Source organism: Bactrocera oleae, chromosome 4 (genome assembly GCF_042242935.1).
Source record: "Bactrocera oleae isolate idBacOlea1 chromosome 4, idBacOlea1, whole genome shotgun sequence".
Taxonomy (NCBI): Eukaryota; Metazoa; Arthropoda; class Insecta; order Diptera; family Tephritidae; genus Bactrocera; species Bactrocera oleae.
The window spans coordinates 22612088-22633805 of record NC_091538.1 but is presented as its reverse complement, the minus strand read 5'-3'; the positions used below and the strand labels follow the sequence as shown (position 1 = coordinate 22633805).

The window sequence follows — 21718 nt, the reverse complement described above, 5'->3', positions numbered from 1 at the left end:
CAGTTTTGTTTATCTACCCGACCACTCAGATGAAAGTGAGCCTGATGGAAAATCAGCAAATTCCCGAAGTATACGGTAGTCCAATGGCCTAAATTCTTGAGGGAGAAAAATTTATTGCGGATGCAAGCCCAAATCCTGTCTCAAAATCCGCCAGGTTTTGGTTTGAGACAGTCCAAATTCTTGAAAACGTCTGGGAATCGACAAATGGCGGTCTTCAGCAACATTTACCTAAACGGCAGCAATATTTTCATTACTTTGAGCGCATCTTTGTCTTATTGGTACTTGAACATTATGTAAAGAAAATGTACGCTCGAATTTTCACGTGGTGTGACAAACGCAAATTGCTCATACGTCAAGGTTATGGTATCATAAATAATTGTCAATACTCCATGGGCTGAAAAGACACGGCTTACAATTTGGACTCACCTTTACCTCAACGTCCGATTAACCCTACGGTGTTTGATCAGTACTACATTGTTCTTTGAAAGCACTTCAAAAAAGTAAATGGTAAAAACTTAATTTAATTTCTATATCAACTACACTGGATTTTTAAATACATTTACACTTAACTTGGACGCCAAATCAGAAAGTAGTTTGCAATTTAAGCTACGCATAAAGCTTTTTCACTACCTTTTACTATATTTTCATAACTTTTTACTATATTTTTATAACTCTCTTCTCATAAATAGTTGCAGATAGACTGATTGTCACACGCTTTTTACTCTGAATTTATTTATTGTCTTAATAACTTTAATTTTATTTTAAAGTACTTAATCATGATTGATTGTTTGATCTGCTACTAGTATAATATAAACTCTTTGTAATTAAAAATTATTTCCTACTTTTTAGTTCGATTAGCTATAAAAGCATGGTTTTTTAGTTTACGATTTATTAATTTATTATTATTATTAAGTATTTCGTAATCTAGTCTTTTTGTCTAAAGCTACACTGTTGCATGAGATTTTTCCTGTTAACTTAGAGCAATCAAGTTCTTCAATTCGAATACCGTCTAAAGTTCTTCCACAACTAAGTGCTCAATTCAGAAAAAAAATATAAATTAATTAATCGATTTTTTGAAAATTCTAACTGTATGTATTGGTATGGTTGAGTTGAGCTTTAGCGGTTTGGAAGATATATACATTCAACCAATTAGGGGGCGGGGTTACGCCTTCCTTTACAATAATGGGAAACTATTGCATTGTAATCGGTCCTTGACATGTGTGCAAAGTTTCAAGTTGATCAGACTTCTGAAAACCGGTGAAAATTGAGCTCTAAGATTCCATTACATACATACAACCTAAGCTAATAAAAGCGTATTAAAAACAACGTGTCCTATCTCTAAATAAATGCAATCGTTATTTTTGATTTCTTCTAAACAGCTTAGCTCATTATACAAAAGCTTAGGTCCCAATTATTCACCATACTGAAATTTAGGAAACAAACTTTTACATACATACATGTACATATGTTTATACTTATATAAAGTTAGCGCCGGCGCCGTTTTGTGATACTTGTAGATGTTGAAAACATGCAAGTATAAATGTTAAACGTGCAATATATTTGCTTAAGCGAGTAACAACCGATAAACCGCAATTGTGGATGTGCATTTGTGGATGTGCGACTAGTAACGGACGTGAATTACCTTTCTTCGAATTTTGTTGCGACTTGCTTTGTGGTAAATACTGCTTGGAAATATGTGGTAGAGTGGACAAGATAAAATTTTATTTTATTAAAAACATAATAAAAATACGTTTTTTTTACAGCGAACGAAACGTGCGTTTATTTTAAGTTTCATATTAGAACTAAATACAATACCATAATTTCATAAACCTAAAATTAAGCCAAAGTCATGTTGACGTTGCACTCGCAGTTGTTCAAAGGTATTGTCGACTCAGCAATTGCGCGGATGCACGTGTAGTGTCAATTGATCCCGGTGTATTTGTCGAATTGTCGATGGCTATCAAAATGGTATTTGAGACGACTGTTATTTTCACAATTTTATCCATAAAATTATATTCATATCAATATGATTGCATATAAACATATGTATAACATGTAAGTAAGGGCTAAGTTGGGGTGTAACCGAACATTTTATACTCGTGCAACTTGCAAGGATCAAAGCCGTTGTAATACCTAATTTTATATATTAAAAAAGTAAGAAACTGCAAAGTTTGGATGTAACAGAACATTTTGTACTCTAGCAATTTGAAAATATCAAAGACGGAGAGATACAAGTAGTTATATGTGGTATGTAGGAGTTGGGGTTCGTGGGTCGTACATTTTCAGCATTAAATTTAGTATATCTAACATTATGCCTTCACATAATTATATTAAGATATATACGGCATAAAGCCAACCGGAATTCTTATACAATTCTTATCAATTTTCTTATTTAAGGTATACATATAAGGGGTAGAGAATATTTTGACCTGACACGTCATTACCAGTAATATATAAGGTTGTCAAATATCCGCTTCCTGTCCATGGCGAATGCCCTTGGTGGTGTGAAGTTGAACTCAAAAGAGGCTTGTGAAAAGTGGCTGTCCGAATTCTTCGCAAATAAGGAGGGGGGCTTCTACGAGGAAGGTATTATGAAGTTGCCGTCTAGATGGAAACAGATCATCGAACAAAACGGCGCATATTTTAACTAAATCCGATCACTGTAACACTTTTTATAAAGCATTGAATGAAGAGCAAAAAAAGGAAGGGAGATATTTGACAACCTTATACGTTCTCTGAATTTCATTAAGAAACCTCACAGATTGGCCACTATATTATATAAGGTATATATATAAGTCAAGCGGATGTTTGGAAATCGGCATATTCAATATATGAAGACTACGGGAAGCATTGCCGTAATTTCATCAATTCAAAGCATAAAGATACATTATCCTTGGAAAGAGATTTTTCTGAATTTTATTAAAATTTCTTGCATATTGACCGATAGATGTGATAAAAAGTGAACCACCGAGCTAAGGGAAGTATTGACTCATTTTAACCTTTTTTTTCAGGGAAATTCCGTTATTCTAATAAATTCTAATAAATTAAATGTGTGTGTGTTCTTCCTTTATTTTGTACACCAAAATAGTTAGTATGCAATACTTTGGATTAAGTTAAGTTAATCCTGCTACATAATTTGTAGGTATCTCAAAACGTGTTATGTAAGCTACTCAAATTTATGCTTAGATTTTTACTTCATTTCCATTTCTATTTCGATATTTGTAAAATAATTCTTTCATTCGTATATTTAAATTTTAGCCTCAATGATATTCTTTTCACAATTGCGCAGTTTCCTATCCTGAGTTTTAACCAAAGATTTTGATAAAATACCCATAACGGAGGCTGCGCGTAGACGTCTGCTTGACAGGCACTGCTTGTAAGTACATATATAGGTATATGTATGATGTAGAGTACATATGACAAAGAGAAAAGCTAGTTGATCCTGTAAGTTGTAGGACAAAAACAGGACGTCTTACTAACTGATAAGTTATCGTGGAACGAAAAAAAGTTACACCATTTAGCCAATTAAGCAAATTATTCACCTCAACTGTTAAAGTTTTTAGCATTCTTCTTATTGAATTTATACTGATTCACCTAGGTTAACAAAACTTCACTTCTTTCTCGTTTTATTGCCTGATTGCAAACATTCGGAAGAATTACGACCACTAATAGATACAAAATGAGAATGTATTCGTTTCTTTGACCCATGGTCACTGCGAATACCCTTTCTCGATCTTTAAAAATTGTCTAGTTAGTTGGTGAATAAAAGTGTCACAATGTTTCGCACAGCAACCGAAACCACAATAAGCTCATGAAGTGTGGAGGTGTACTGGGTGAGTGTTCGATTATTAACCTTTAAAAACCTTAATTTTAGCACGCAGTTACAGCAAAAGTTTAATACCTCGTTCAATAACCTCACTATAGCCCGCTGTGGATAGCTGAACAGGAAAAACAATATAAAGCCGCGAAATAGCGCCAAATAGAACAATAAGGGGTAATAAAAGCATAACAAAGTGCAAGGAAAACTTAGATACAATAAGCACCACGGCAAGGTAGCACCACAGCAGATGAACATAGTCTCGAAAATTGGCATAAAAAGCAGTAGAATAATATGGGGAATAAGTTGAAATCAAAGTGGAAAATGACGTCAAATACACCAAAAACAAAAGAGACAACACTAAAGGTAAGCAATATTACAGCGAAGTCAAGCCAGATAATTTTTGTTACTGATTTTGGCGAGATGTGGCACCGTATCCTTTCTTTCTTGTCCATAAAATAGAAAAATTATGCTGAACAACAAGGCCATAATCACAACTATAATGCAGCCACCGCAGATAATAAAAGCATGACAGAACGAACATGACAATAGTTAAAATACAATAACAAGCTTAGAAAATATGCAGCGGTAAATTCATAAAGATGAAAAAATGTTGCAAGCAGCTCAATTAAAATTAACATCATTGACAACGCCGATTTGCGCGTTTTTGGCACCATGCAAGAAACTGTAAGAGCGAAGAGAAATGTGAAAAAGGGCGATGGAGAGCAGACCAGAACGATGTGTTTGTATCATGAGTCAAAAGTGCTGGTCCTGCAACGCATAAGCAACTAGAAACGAACAGGGATACTCTTGTGAGTGCACAGGTCTGGTCTACGCAAAAATATTCTTTCAAATATTTTCGAAATAATTACCAGAAGGCTAATCGGTCGATAAGAATTAACTAGATGTTCAGGTTTATTAAGCTTCGGAATCAAAATAATCTCAGCACATTTCCACTGATAAGGAAACTAGCAGAGTCCGCGCATACCATTAAAGAGGTTAACGATCATTTCCTGGAAGCGCTTTAAAGGCTAGTGCATTACTTTTGTCATAACCATTTTTGTTTGCATCTGGATATAGAACGTTGAATAATATTTATACTTCTATCATTGGCGCAATCTCAAAGTTGTGCACCATACGACCATGCCGGCTTGATAATTTGTTTTATAAAAGTAATTTGTTATGTATGGACAGGTTTGACCTTCGTCCTATTAGGAATTTAATTTTTGAGAATTTCAGGTTAAGTTCAACCCTTTTCAGTTTAATGTGCTCTATCCGGCGTAATTTAGCATCGATCGTAATGCCATGATATTTGGCTGTATTGGCCTATGGTATGCAGACATCAAACATACTTATAGGTTGATAAGTGAATATTTTGTTCGTGAAATTCAAATGAACCGACTTGCTACTGTTCAGTTTTATTCTTCATTTTTTAGTCCATTTAACTACGGAGTTGACTACATATTGCAGATGTAGCGCAGCTTGCTGTGTTTTCAACAGCAAAAGTGGCAGTCATACGAATATACAAAACTGGTTCTAAAATACTTCCTTGCTGTATACCTACTTCAATTTCTTTTAGTTTGGAGAATTTATTCCTCTTTTTACCCGGGAAAATCTCGAGGTGATATACGATTCCAGAACAGCATAATACTCAACCGAAAAAGAAATACCGCTGAGCACACTTTTCCCTCTTCCAGAGTTTTTTCGATTTTTAATGTTATTCTTTGAATTTGTTCTGTTGTTGAATGCTTGTTTCTGAAGACGCACTGTTGCGATGGGATTAACTGCGTTGATAGATTTAACCTTCGGATGATTAATTTTACAAATAGTTTTGAGATTTGTGGAAGTAGTCTATATGACGAAACTATGTGAGGGTCCTTTCTAAGTTTACGAACCATGACAACTTTAACCACTTTCCAGAGGCTGGGAAAATATGTTAGATGTTTGTTGCTGCTTAGGAAACATTTTTTTTTTCGGCCAACATGAACCTATAACTTTGCGCAGAGTATTATTCCAAGCAGGCTGTTGAATTTCTTTTGTAAACCTGTCAACTCTTGATTTGTGGACAGTTTACTTTAGTCTTAAATAATTCTTTGAAAGCCCAGTCCGTATTTTTTATACCCTGAACAGGGTATATTAAGTTTGCCACGAAGTTTGTAACACCAAGAAGGAAACGTCGGAGACCCTATAAAATATATACATAAATAAATAAATCGATCTGATCAGCGGAGCGGACCACTATAGCATATAGCTGCCATACAAACTGAACAATCGGAAGCAAGTCTTTTTATGTGAAACTTTTTAAATAATGTAATATCTTCACGAAATTTATAGATCGGATGACTATAACATATAGCTGCCATATTAACTGCACGATCGGAGTAAAGTGCCTGCATTGAAAACTTTTTTGATTGACGAGGCATTTTCATGAAATTAGAATCAAGTTATTGTAAGGAACCTTTGTATCTGTGAAGGGTATTATAGCTTCAGTGCAACCGAAGTTAACGTTTTTTTTTTGTTTTTTGTACAGCTTCAAATGTAGTTATTTTTTAATGACTGTTTCAATTAATGTTAAATATATTGGGGAGTTTTCAGAGATTAGATCGAGCTTAAATCTTCCATGAAATTTCGGGATACTTTCTTAGTAATAATTAATTCTATTACATCTGGTATTTTGTTGGTATCCGCTGGGCAGTAAGTTGGTGTTCCGGTCGACACAAACCACATCCGGCTTCCTGTGTTGCATGGAATAAACCTCATCCTTTTGATGTCTTTAGGCTTGATACCCAGTAGATATGCTTCGCATTAAAGTCAACAGCCATAGTAAATTTGTGGGTGTGCATGGTAAAATTTTCTTTATATACATCAACGAGAATTTTGTACCTTGGCGGGCAATATATATCGCAGTGATTGTTAGGGGCTAGTTCATTGTTTTTATTGTAATATTTGTGGCTTAAATATTGTGCGTACTAGTTTTTACATCCTCATAATTATTAATATTGTTTTAAACAATAGCATCAGTACCTCCCCTCGCACAATTTCTGGGGTGGATTGTGTGATAAACATCGTAGTCTCTGAAAGTAATGTGGCGGTGCCTCGTAAAATGAGTTTCAGAGAGCACTTTTTTTGTCTCACACTTTTGTTATTTTCAACTTATTCGCCAGTTGGCTAGCCATTCTTCGACTAAAGCTAAGTGCTCCTCTAGTACACTTGACGCTGTGCTATGACATTTATTACGACACACACAGCCCTAGTATGTGTCATCCTCAAAAGTGGTTGTCGATACATTATCTGTCTGTCTGTTGTATAGAAGATATGTTGTATTGTGTTGGGCCTAGTACATTGCTCTGAGATACACCTTTATAGTCGTTGATTAGCTACTTTAACAGTAAAATTATTATTTTTAAATAAGACTTCAATATTTTATGCAATTCAATAGGGAATATTGTTCCAATTTTTTATAAATAATATGATATGAATATATATAAATCGTTCTTGTACGGTTACACTTCATAAGCGATATGTTGGGAGCATGCTTTAACAAATGATAATATTAACTAGTAATAAATACAGAAAGTACTCGTGTATATTTTGCTAACTGTAATTGCGAGCTCTGTTTAAAAGGATTTGCTGGTTAACCTTCATACTTACCATGGTGAAATCATGCTATGCAAACTTTTCGCATTTAATAACTTCAATGCATCAGAAACAGCGTCATTGCCCCTTTTACAAATAAGAAATAACAACAACAACGGAACGGGAGATTTTTATTAAAATTAAAATACGTATAAGAGTATTTTTTTTTTGTCAGTCAAGATTAATTTTGATAAGATGGTATATGTACGAGTATGGTTTTAGATTATTGCTGATAAAGTTTCAAATTTGATGGAGCAATACACTTTAAAACATAAGCTTGCATAAGTTTCACAAGAACAATCTAAAGATTTGAGGTAACCATAAACAATTAACAAATCTAAGATAAATTATGACTACAAACCAGTGTATTTAGAGATTTATTTGCACTCAGTCCTGCGTAAATAATACTGGAAGACAGCTAATTCAACATCATTATTACTGTTATAATCCAATTTGTCGTGGAAATCTACTAAAGAGCTCCCTAAAGTTATTAAAAGACATTAATAGACGAATCAATGCAGTGCTCACCAAGAAATAACACTACTAGCTCCAAACTTTTCTTCTCAAGTTGATGCATCTGCCGTGAGATTTGAAATTTATGGCAAAATTGAATATCGCGCAGTGATTATATTCTTTGTTTTGAAAGGTTTAAAAGCAAAGGAAATTTATGAACAATTGTTAAAAGTGTATAAGGAGTCCTCACCTTGAAAACGAACCGTTGAGTTTTGGGTTGGTGAAAACGGGATCGTACTAGGCTTGAAGACGCTCCACGCGAAGGACGACCAAAAACTGCCGAAGGCCGCCAATGCAAATAGGAAATCTAACCAAAAAAAAAGTAATGTTAAAGATAGATAAAGGGTATATCACTCTCTTTAAACTTAATTTTCTATAACGGATTATAACGAATATTGTTACAATTAAACAAGGTACAGTTTCTTTTTTTGTTCGTTTTGTCGTTGAATTAGTAAATATTGTGCATATTTTATTTATTTTGATTGCTTTCATTCGTTTGGATATGGCAACACTTATTATCTGTTAACATGGAACCCATTTGTTATTGTGCATATAACGAATATTATGTAAAAATAAAATGCTTATTTAAAGCAAATATTAAAATAATTAATGTAAAATAAATATGTAGAAACATTGTAGTGAAGTGTAAGTATATAATAAGTGCATAATATAAAAGAAAAATTAACTATAAATCGAGAAATTGTAAGATAAAATTTGAGAAATTTTCAACTTAAAATGCAAATATCTCGAAAACTATAAGTTTCCGGCGGCTATATTCTTTATCTATATTCTTTCAATGGAGAATCTCCTCTATCTAATCATAACGCTCTTAACCCTGTGTCGTGGGATGGTATTCTAAAGTTTCCCCAATTTTTTTAATTCAAACAAAAGTTTTAATTCTTCTGCATATATTTCAAGCAACTAACTCTATTTGAACACCTTTGTCAACTTGCATTTTTACTATTTCAGTATCCTCGTCGTTGATCAATGATACCTGCATTCGAATAACATTTTTTTCAAGTCCCTTCCGCTTTCGATTTGGGTCCCCCTTCTCCTAATTAGTCATCATAAACTACAATTTTTGTTGTATCATGGTACCTTAGCAGGAGTAACACCCATAATTTGCGATAAATTACTTATGACAGTAATTATAGTAAAAAATAGAATACGTCAAAACTTGAAACAACATACATATTTATTTGTTAGGAAGGCATATACATACGTAGTCTATGAAAACTGAAGAGTAGTTGCAATAATCTTATGAGTAATGGTACACACCCAAAAGTTGTTTTCGCTAAGTAAATGTTTAAAATGCAATTTTAATATGAAAAAAGCATTGAGAGCACAATCTCCAATCAAATCCCTTCCCTACTAACATTTTCAATATGAATGTAAGCTTGTTTCTTACATTCTCACGCCGAAAACACAATAGAAATTTTTATTTTATTTTATATAACTACTTATTTTTAAAAATTATGGACCGTAAATGACCGCCATGCTCAGCCACACATATGCGACACGTAATTAGATGATTCATTGCGGCTGAAGGGTTTAGATCGGGATTGTCTCAATTATCAATTTAATGGGTTCCTTCAAATCAGTCAGATTTCTGAGTTTTGCTTTGTACACCTCTTGCTTGACATAACCGCATAAAAAAAGTCGGGTGCAGACAAGTCAGATGACCTTGGGAACCCGCGGAAGGTGGAGTTATTTGATATTAATTTTTTTCAAATTTTCCTTAAAGCTCCGCAATAACCGGTCTGGCTATGTGTGCCGTAGCTCCATCTTGCTGAAAACAAACGATATTGAAAGGAATATGTCTTTAGCGCAGTTCTGGGTAAAAATACTCGTTCAACGTCTTTAAATAACGATGCCCATTGACAGTTACTGTTACACCGTTTTCTTCAAAGAAGTATGGCCCGTATTGCCCATCACACTCACCGTGGGTAAAGTTCCGTCTCATGGATTATCTCTGGATTTGATACTCTCTATATACAGAAATTTTGCTTGTTTACATTTCCGTTTAGATCAAAATAGGCCTCAAAGCAGTCATGGGTTCTTCACAGTATAAAGTTTATCTTTTTGACACAAAGATTTATGCATATTACACCAATATGTTCATCATAGCTGGAAGTGTATCTGATTGGATTGGATTAGTTGAATTAAAAAAGTGTATTTCCTCAAAACTAAATATCTTATTATAATACAATAGGCAAAAAATCTGCTCTGTATTACTGCTAGACGACGTGTTGGCATGCTTCGAACCAAATTTTCTGATATAATATTTCCGATGAAATATTATCCCATTGACGATTCCTCTTCAGGAAGAATAACTGCAAGTTTTGCGGCTGCTCTTTGGTGTTTTGGTGTCCAAAATTGATCACAAATGTTTTCAAATGGATATAAATCCGACCAGTTTAGTTTTTCAATGATGCGAGTAGCCAGGTGAGATGTCTGTTTGGGGTCGTTAGCTTGTTACTTATTATCAAAATTTCGTTAAGAATGTTAAAATATGTAGCACCCGTCCTTTGCCCATCGACCAACACCGTATTTTGAAAAACAACACCAAACCATGAGAGAACCGCCTCCATGCTTCACTGTTGATTGTATGTACTCCGGTTTTAAGCGATCAGATGGTTTACACCACACTCGCTTTCGTTTTTTTTGAATACCTTTGCTCGAATTTGGACTCATCGGACCAAATTACTTTGTCCCAAATGCGGTTGGTATTATTTTTAGAATTCCAGTTTCTTGTTCCTATTTGCAACGGAAATTAGGGGTCGTTTTTTGTGACGTAGTTTTTCAAACCAAAAGTTCGCAATTTCCTTTGCAATTTGCTAATGGAAACATCCAAACCAAGACTTTCAATAAACTCCCTCGATGAAATTTCAGGGTTTTCGGCAACTTTTTTTCTTATGAGTAGCTCAGAGTGTATCGAAATTAGAGCTTTGGACCTCCACCATACTGAGTCTTGCTTGTTTTCCTTTTCTTGAAATTTTCAAAAATTGTTTTTGCTTTCCGATCGAAATGAAATATTTCTTAGATACAATTAAGTAATCCTAAATGCAAATTTATTCAGTTTTACCTTGAAAGAACTTAACAAAAATAGCAAAGTCTAACCACTCTCTATTGAGTTAATATTATTTGCGTATAAATAATAGCTGTAAATCTTAATCGAAATGTTTAAATTTACATAACGGTACATCTTCATGCTTTATAAATTTAACTATAAGCATAAATGTAGGAAGTAAATTAATGCTGTGAAGTTGCCAGTAAGTAATATATAATATTTATACTTTCAATTGATGCCTAGTATATGTATCATCCATATTTGACTTTTCCGTACATTGCTGCCTGATCGCTTTTTTGATACACCTCGTTAGCCCTAATACTTTGAAGCCTATCTCCCAGAGTAAAATGAAATGCTTTGCAGTTTCTTCAAATGATGTAAAACATACTCAGTGCGGTAGAAAAAACACAGGTAGCAGAAAAAGCACATTGATTCGAATACGGCGAAAAAGAATGAGAAGAACCCCAAAAAGAGCGTAAGAGATGAACTGTTGAACCAAATGGGAACGCACGTCAGTTACTCTGTGACAGTGACTGAATTAATTTGTTGCCATTTGCCGCACAACCACTTCAAGTTGCCCAAGTCGTAAAAAGTAACAAGTCGTTTTTCGGCAACAAGATGTAACAGACAATAACGATTGGGCAGCTCCGAAGTTGGCGAAGGGTGAAACGAACTAAAGTACCTTCAAAATTAAATCACTATTTACGTAAACATGCAACTTCAGTAGGGAATAGGGAACAAAAGCAGATAGTGACAGTATAAAAAGAGTCCATATCCAAACGAACGGCATATCTATTGGGTTTATAGCAGCAAATCAATGACAGCATGACAATGAAAGGTAGGATACTACAAGAACAACAATATGTTGCTACAGAGGTTTTTTGTATCACCTAAAATTCGAGTTAGATATAGGGTTATGTACAGTGTTCCACAAAGTCTTCGTACATCACTTAGTTCAAACTTTATTGATAAAAAACCAGCAACACTGTGCAAATTTTTTAATAAATATTTGTTTATGACACATTTTATTTTATATTAATTGAAAAATAAATATATTTCAGTAAATTGTTTAAGAACTGTACATAAAAATTGGAAGTATTTCGCTATTTCAACTCCAATAAAGTCTTCGTACATTTCGCTTTTGCTGGCAACTCCTTTTTCCAAATAATAATAATACCCTCCCTATAACGGTACTTTGCTAAAGTGAACAACGTATGTTTAGCGGTTTCAGTGGTTCATTACAGACTAAAAGTTGTGAATTTTGAAAGAATTTTCGTGGTTTCAAAAAAGTGTGCCTGGAAAATATTGTTAATTTGTCAGTTAAAGAACGTGAGCTTATCATTTGCATGGAAAGCAAAATAAATCGTACGTGGAATAATCAAGATAGTGTCCTGTAGTCGTTCTACAATACAATCGGTTATTAGCCGTTGTAAATATGAAGGCCGTAGAAAAAAAAGTAAATTTGGTTCTCGCGGATGGAGATAGGCTAAAAATCAAGCGAATGGTTACTGCGGGTCCATATCCTCAAAAAAGCACTACAGAGCTTCACCAATTTAGCTAAAAAAAAGTACATCACCTAGTTCAAATCCGTCGAAAACGTATTGCCTTTGCTGAGAAGTATAAAAGCGCATCTCCTGTGTTTTAGCGGAATATTATGTTCTCTGATGAATCGAAATACAAATTTTTGGATCTGACGGCAGAATTAAAGTATGGAAACCGGGATAAAATAGATAAACAGAGCATAAAACCCCAAAAATACTATTAAAACAGTAAAGCACGGAGGTGATGGTGTGATGGTATGGGGTTGTATGTCTGCTAGTGCCGTTGGCAACCTCGAAATAATAGAAGAAGCTATGGACTACCGTGCGTACATAGAAATTTTGAAACGAATTCTGAAGCCTGTTGTAGGAAAATTGGGTGTGTCTGAGGCTATTTAGTTCCAGCAAGACAACGACCCCAAACACATGGCTCATAATACAATACAAGGATGTACTTGGCGTACAATGTCGCGCATTTGCTGGAGACACCACCACAGAGTCCTGATCTTAACATAATTGAACATATTTGGAACTTGCTCGAAAAACGGATCAGGACTCATCATATAAGTTCACGAGAAGTGGATGAAAATTGTTGTAAAATATATCTCAATTTGTGGAATCGATGCATTAAAATCAAGGGCTACCCCACTAAATACTTAAATCCAACACAATTAGATCTATTTTTATACTCTCGCAACCTGTTGCTACAGAGTATAATAGTTTTGTTCACCGTTAGGGTTGTTTGTATCACCTAAAACTAATCGAGTTAGATATAATGTTATGTATATATAAATGATCAGGATGAAGAGACGAGTTGAAATCCGGGTGACTGTCTGTCCGTCCGTCCGTCTGTCCGTCCGTGCAAGCTGTAACTTGAGTAAAAATTGAGATATCTTTATGAAACTTGGTAGACATGTTTCTTGGTACCGTGAGACAGTTGGTATTGTAGATGGGCGTAATCGGACCACTGCCACGCCCACAAAACGCCATTAGTCAAAAACAAATAAATTGCCATAACTATGCTCCGCAATAAGATATAAGACTGCTATTTGGTACACAAGATCACATTAGGGAGGGGAATCTGCAGTTATAACTAAATTAATTTAATTATTAATTTTTTTAAAAGTGGGCGTGGTATCGCCTCTAATAGGTTTAATGTGCATATCTCCTAAACCGCTAATGCTATAATAACAAAATTCACTGGAAGCAAATTCTTTTAGAACCTCTACGAACAGTGTGAAAATAGTTGAAATCGGGCGGCAACTCCGCCCACTCCCCATATAACGGTACGGTTAAAAACTACTAAAAGCGCGATAAATCAAGCACTAAACACGCCAGAGACATTAAATTTTATCTCTGGAATGGTATGACTTATAGGAGCCGCGTTCAAAATTTGTCAGTGGGCGTGGCACCGCCCACTTTTAGGTGAAAACCCATATCTTGAGATCTGCTTCACCAATTTCAACAAAACTCGGTACATAACGTTATTTTCATATTTCTAAGTTTTAGTGCCAAAATGGGCGAAAGCGGACTACAACCACGCCTATTTCCCATATAACACAATTTTCAATTCCATCTGATTCTTTCACTTTCCACTATGCATATCAAGCAACAATGATTATATCAGGGTAAAACTTTGCGTGAATAATACGTTTAAAGTATGCCACCTTGTGACCAAAAATTGTCTAAATCGAACCAAAACTGTTCAAACCCCTAAGTACTAAATATGTGGACCCCAGTGCCTATAGTTGACCTTCTACCGAAAATATCAGCCATTTCACAAAGAAATCTCAAACGAGTATACCATTTGACTTTGCGAGAGTATAAAATGCTCGGTTACATCCGAACTTAGCCCTTCCTTACTTGTTTATAATTATTTTACTTGGAAAGAAATGTACAAAGGCTTTATTGGAGCCTAAGTAGCAAAATTCTTCCAATTTGTATTTACAGTTTTGAAACCATTTACTGAAATATATTTATTTTTCAATTAATATAAAATAAAATGTGTCATAAACAAATATTAAAATTTTTTTTTTTAATTTTACAAAGTGTTGCTGATTTTTATCAATAAACTTTTTATTAGGTGCTGTACGACGACTTTATTGGATCACTTCTATAATATATAAATGGTCAGGATGCCGAGATGCGTTGAATTGGTTTAATGTGCATATTTTCTAAGCCGCTAAAGCTATAATAACAAATTGAGAACTAATGTTTTTAGCACCTCTATCGATAGTGTAAAAATGGGCTAAATCAGGTGGAAACTCCGCCCACTCCTCATATCATGGTACTGCTAAAAACTACTTAAAGCGCAATAAATCAAGCACTAAATACGCCAGAGACATTAAATTTTAATTCAGGGATGGTATGAGATGACTTTATAGGAACCGCATTCAAAATTAGACAGCGGGTGTGACACCGCCCACTTAAAGATTTGGCAATGCTTGAAGGTAACTCCCCGTCTTTGATCCTTGTAACTTGCAAGAGTATAAAATGTTCGGTTAAACCTTAACTTAGCCCTTCCTTATTTGTTATGTTTAGAAATCAAATGAAGAAATGTGATGAAAATATATAAATGGATATGGAGTCTATACTTTTCTCAGGGTGAAGGGTGAACTCACTGATCTCTGTTATAAAAATATATATATGTATAAAGTAATATCATTCCTCTGTATGAAAATTATTTATTAAGTTTTCTTCTCTGAATATTTCGAAGTAATCAAAAATTAATCCTCACCCAAAATATATAGATTTAAATTACAATAAAATGTTTAACTTCTGCTAGAATATATATTATCAATATAATGAATTAACAATTTTATAAGATGAAATGTGTGATCACCCTGTACTATTTCTTGTACTACTACGCGATCTATTTCGTCAATTAATCAACTGATTTGACATAGGAAGAAATAATACTCGAAATATATCTTTTGTTATATATAATACTAGCTTTTCCCGAGACTTCGCTCGAATTTAATATCAAAGATTTTTAACAAACACAAATACTCGAAAATAATATACACGAATACTATGAGGGCACAATAGACCACGGGTCACGGTTCATTCCTAAACTTTCAATCTATCTATCACGAATACTATATCGCAATGTTCATCTTCTTCTTGGTGGTGGTAACCAGAAACCCATTTTGCCTGTTGATGCATACATTTTTAAATCTTTCGATTAACATCATATCAGGCAAAATAATTTTTTTCAATTTTAAAAGTTTCATGATAATCGATTACATGGTTTTGGCGTGAAAGGGTAACAAACATACTTACATTCACATTTATAATATTAGTATGGATATGGATAACTTACGTCAATTTTAATAAAAATCAGCTAATCAATTAGCAGCCATAACTAGACAACTACCCATATCTTTCAGAGTTGTATTTACATTTTACTTGCAAAACAATAACAAGAAGTTTACTACTGTTTTAATTGAATAGACAATAGTGAAAATATGACAAATAGCTCAACTTGTTAACTCCCTAAATATACTTAAACGTATATGAGTCTCCAGATCCTCTTTCCAACTAGTGGTCACTAAGCTTACATGCAATTACAAATATTTCACATGTTGCATTCTGCTGTGGCACGTGATTACTATGTCGACCACGTAATTCTTGTAACTCCATGCGGAAATTAAAATCACTTTATTCACTCGACTTCGTTGCATAAATTGAATTTCTGTGTCTATGGCTAAAGTATAGATTCCATACATTTCCATTTTTATATAAAATTGTTGACAGCATTACCCACTGCCGATAGGCGCCGTCTCTATGACAATAGATTTCACAACTTATGAGGAACGCTGCGTTCCGCACGTTACAGTCAAAACATTAATTGCTCATATAGATGTTAATGATATTAGGTCAAGTATTTGTCCATAGTACTAATGTTACGTGTCGCATCATGTCATACTACACGGCGTTGAAAACGTGTTTATTCGCGCTAAAAGTTTGTCAGTTTTTCGATTGATTTACTCAGTTCGTTATGAGCGCTCGTCAAAGATGGACACCAACAAAGAGAAAATTCGCTATATTTTACAATTTTTGTTCGATCAAAGCGAAAAAGCAGCCAAAGCGGCTGAAAACTTTAATTTAGTTTATGGGCCCGATACTGTAAACGAACGTGTAGCAAGAAAGTGATTTGCTAGGTTCCGTTCCGGTAATTTCGATGTCAAAAATGCACCACGCGTCGGGAGGCCTGTCGTCGAAAATTGCAATAAAATTATGGAAATAGTGGAAACAGACCGTCACGTGAATGAACTAAAGATAAGCCAGAAAACCGTTTGGAGCCATTTGCATAACCTTGGATTCAAAAAGGAGCTCGATGTTTGGGTGTCACACGAACTAACGCAAAAAACATGATGGACCGAATTTCCATCTGCAAATCGCAAAATCGACCCGTTTCTGAAGCGGATTGTGACTGGCGATGAAAAATGGGTCACTTTTGACAACATCAGGTGCAAACGGTCATGGTCAAAGCTCGGGGAAACGGCCCTGATGGTGGCCAAGACCGGATTGACGGCCAGGAAGGTTTTGCTGTGTGTTTGGTGGGATGGGCAAGGAATCATCTACTGCGAGCTGCTCCTCTATGGCCAAACGCTCAATTCGGCCCTCTACTGCCAACAACTGGACCGCTTGAAGCAGCACTCATCCAGAAGAGGCCATCTTTGATCAACAGAGGCCGAATTGTGTTCCATCAGGCCACACACGTCTTTGGTGACTCGCCAGAAGCTCCTGGAGCTCGGATGGGAGGTTCTAATGCACCCACCATATAGTCCGGACCTGGCACCAAGTGATGTGTACTTCCAAATTGCACATCAGCCTTAGTATCGATATAGAGTTTGTAAATAAAAAGCACTGGTAGGTTGCCGATTCATATCAATATTTCTACATATGCATCACAGAGCCATTCGTGTAACAAACAGCATTTCACACACCCACTTCTGTAAGCGTCGTTGGTTGCCTACACATTTCTTATACGAAAGCGTTGTTCAGATAGACAAGTGCCTAAATTGGCATACCGATGCTAAAAGATGGACTGACCGACCAAACAACCCATACAAACGCTTCAGGAAGCATATAAAAACGGACTAAATTTTATTTCTCTAATTTTTTTCCAGATCTTTTACTGGCCCCTTTTGCGGTCAAAGAGTGGGGGGAAGTCATTCAGGCAGTTAGCTAGACTGAGGCGCAAGAAAAATATGAAAAACGAAAAACACACGGATGCCGCTTAGTGTGCGAAGTACAAATACCTAGTATAGAGCATAGTACAGAGGAATCAGTATTTTTTAAAGTCAAAATCAAAAAGTGGCTTACAAAGTTTTGTTGTCGGAATAAGCGGCCAATTATGCACTTCCTTCGTTAGCTCGGTTGTTCAGGCAATCCATCGACGGTTGTGTTGAAAAATTGCTAGGCAAATGGACAGCTCAGCGTGTATGCAAATATCCGTGCGTGAGTTGGGAAGTGAAAGTTCAAATAACATTTTTATAATAAGTTTGGTTGAACTTTGGTTCTACATATAATACGCTTCACAAATACAAAAGTTTTCCTCACGAGGAAATGATTTTGGTCGTTCAGTAGTATGGCAGCTTTATGCTACAGTGGTCCGATATCGGCGGTTCTGACAAATGAGCAGCTCATTGGAGAGAAAAGGACAGAGAGGCGGATATGGAGTAACCACACTCTATTTAAAGAGTTATAAGAAACTAATCCGGATTTTTGATTTTTTTTTATCAGGTTTCTTATTTTAGCATGGATTTCTGTTATCAATTACATTTCTTAAGTTATGTACGGAGGAAATTATAAAATAGGGAAGAAAAGCATTATAAATTATTCGGAGATATCTAAGCATATATATATAAATTGAGATATCTTGATGAAACTTGGTACACATGTTTCTTGGCACTATAAGAAGGTTGGTATTGTAGATGGGCATAATCGGTGCATAACTAAGCTCCACAATTAGATACAAGACTTTTATTTGATAGAACGAATCGCATTAGGGAGGAACATCTGCAGTGGGACTGACCCCGACTGAAAAAGGTTTAATGTGAATTTTTCCCAAACCATTCAACCTAAAATAACCAAATTGGCTCATAACAAATATTTTTAGGGTGATAACCGCGCCTATTCTTCATATAACGGTTTTGATTAAAACTGCTTAAAATGCCATAACTCATTAAATAAACAAGTCAGAGATTTTGAATTTTACACATAGGTTGTACAAGTATTAAGCTTTATAGGGATCAATACAAAAATTCGAAGTGGGTCGTGCCCACGCACATATTTAGGGGAAAACCCATATCTCGGGACTTGCTATACCGATTTCAACCAAATTCGGTTGGTAACACTATTCTGATATTCCTATGTTACAGTGCATACATAGCACAATTTTAAATTAAATTTGATTTTCCAGTATACAAATCAAGTACCAATGAATATAACGAGATAAAACTTGGCCCGAATAGTGCCTTTGAAATGTTTCCCTTTTTGTCCAATAATTGCCCAAATCTAACTAAAACTACTTCAGCCCCTAGGTACCGAATTTGTGGGCCCCAGTTCCAATTGCAAACGTTTTATCGAAAATATCGGTCAATTTGTGAAATATAATTCAGAAATTCGGAAAGAATCCTTTTTTGATAATAGTATGCTTGTATGCCAAAAATGGGTTGAATCGGATTAATAATTCCTTTAGGCCTTATAAATCTAATATAAAAATTTTGGAACTTCCGGCTAACTTTATACGGCACGTATCGGTCAATATGTGAGTTAGATTGTGCCTAAAATGGATAACATCGGATAAGAACTTTCAATAGTCCCATATAACTACTATTAGGATATTCCAACATCTAGTTGACTTTACTCCTTATATACTGGTGATGGTTACTGAAACTCAGAGAGCATGTATTTCCGGTTATAATGTGAAGTACTGCCAAAACTAAATAAAATAATAATACTACTACTCTCTCCCATATACCTGGTATACCATTTTGATTTCGATTTTTTCGAGTATACCTGAGCAATGTAAAAGGTTAATGCAACAAACCCTCTCCTGTATAGGGATTTCCGCTATACAGCTGACTTTAAACCGTTTAAGACATAATGAATTACGATCCTCTGGTTGACTTTTTTCTCATCAACTCAAGATATTAAATTTAGCCTCTTCGGTTGTGCTTATGTCAGATAGATCTTATTTTAAGAAGATTTTAATATAATTTCGCTGACAAGTAGTAAAATATAGTTATAAAACTAATTGAGTTTATGACCTATAATATTAAGTAATAAGATGCAAGTTTGATTGTAAACCACTCCGTTTCGTCGAAGAATGAAGTCTTTCGCAACATTTCTTAATACAGTATATAGTTTTGCCGGTATTTCCCCGGCTTCAACCCATGCAAATTGCAAGAATATGAAACGTTCGGTTTCACTTGAACTTAGCTCTTCCTTACTTGTTTTAGGTTTATCCATTTTATCATTTTAAATTAAATGAAGTGATAAAACTTTTATATTTACTATAACTATCAGTGTGAGAAGAGGAAATAATTGAAATATTAGGGAACAAGTTTTGTTTGAGTTAAGATATTTAAACAATAGCCTTTCATACAAAACTGAGGGCCTCACCCATCGTCCAACTTTTAATGTTATCTATCTACAGAGTTAATTATATCGATTATTTTCGCCGATTTTAAAGGGCCTACGTTACATATGCATTCATTCTTATGTAGTAATCCTAATTGCACTCTCGAGGTGTTACTAATCTACATTTTTATACGAACAACCGAGCGTCTCAAATTCGCACCGTCTGCAGTACTATCATGAAATATTTACATTAATCCAAAGTTTTTTCAATTCTGTTTATTTATGTCGTTGGTGGTATATTTGTAACGGCTACTTTGACTTCACAGATTCTATCTTTATACTCTCGCAACATGTTGCTACAGAATGTTCACCTAACGGTTGTTTGTATCACCTAAACCGAATCGAGTTAGATAAAGGATTATCGATTATTTTCGCCGATTTTAAAGGGCCTACGTTACATATGCATTCATTTTTATGTAGTAATCCTAATTGCACTCTCGAGATGTTACTAATCTACATTTTTATACGAACAACCGAGCGTCTCAAATTCGCACCGTCTGCAGTACTATCATGAAATATTTACATTAATCCAAAGTTTTTTCAATTCTGCATATTTATGTCGTTGGTGGTATATTTGTAACGGCTACTTTGACTTCACAGATTCTATCTTTATACTCTCGCAACATGTTGCTACAGAATGTTCACCTAACGGTTGTTTGTATCACCTAAACCGAATCGAGTTGGAAGGTATCTCCCTTCCGCTTTTTTGCTCTTCATTCAATGCTTTATAAAAAGTGTTACAGTGATCGGATTTAGTTAAAATATGCGCCGTTTTGTTCGATGATCTGTTTCCATGTAGACGGCAACTTCATAATACCTTCCTCGTAGAAGCCCCTCTCCTTATTTGCGAAGAATTCGGACAGCCACTTTTCACAAGCCTCTTTTGAGTTCAACTTCACACCACCAAGGGCATTCGCCATGGACAGGAACAGGTGATAATCACTTGGCGCTACGTCCGGGCTATATGGTGGATGCGATAAAACCTCCCATCCGAGCTCCCGTAGCTTCTGACGAGTCATCAACGAAGTGTGTGGTCTGGCGTTGTCCTGGTGGAACACTACACCCTTCCTGTTGGCCAATTCTGGACGCTTCTGGTCGATCGCCTGCTTCAAGCGGTCCATTTGTTCGCAGTAGATGGTAGAATTAAGCGTCTGGCCATATGGGAGCAGCTCATAGTGGATGATTCCCTTCCAATCCCACCAAACACACAGCAAAACCTTCCTGGCCGTCAATCCCGGCTTGGCCACTGTTTGGGACGATTCACCGGCCTTCGACCACGACCGTTTTCGCTTGATATTGTCGTATGTTATCCATTTTTCGTCGCCAGTCACCATCCGCTTCAAGAATGGGACGAGTTCGTTCCGTTTCAGCAGCATATCGCAGGCGTTGATTCGGTCCAGAAGGTTTTTTTGCGTCAAATTATGCGGCACCCAAACATCAAACTTTTTTTTGTATCCAGCCTTCTGCAGATGGTTCAAAATGGGTTGGTGA

General features: G+C 35.4%; 1 long non-coding RNA gene and 1 pseudogene across 1 annotated transcript; both read left to right on the top strand.

The window, feature by feature from the left end:
- LOC118682130 (E3 SUMO-protein ligase ZBED1-like) overlaps positions 1-21718 on the top strand; it is a 123038-nt pseudogene that overhangs the window by 23025 nt on the left and 78295 nt on the right.
- LOC138857132 (uncharacterized) lies at positions 3614-4923 on the top strand. Its single transcript, XR_011396117.1, has 3 exons — positions 3614-3833; positions 3925-4183; positions 4280-4923. It is a non-coding gene; the product is annotated as an uncharacterized lncRNA (long non-coding RNA).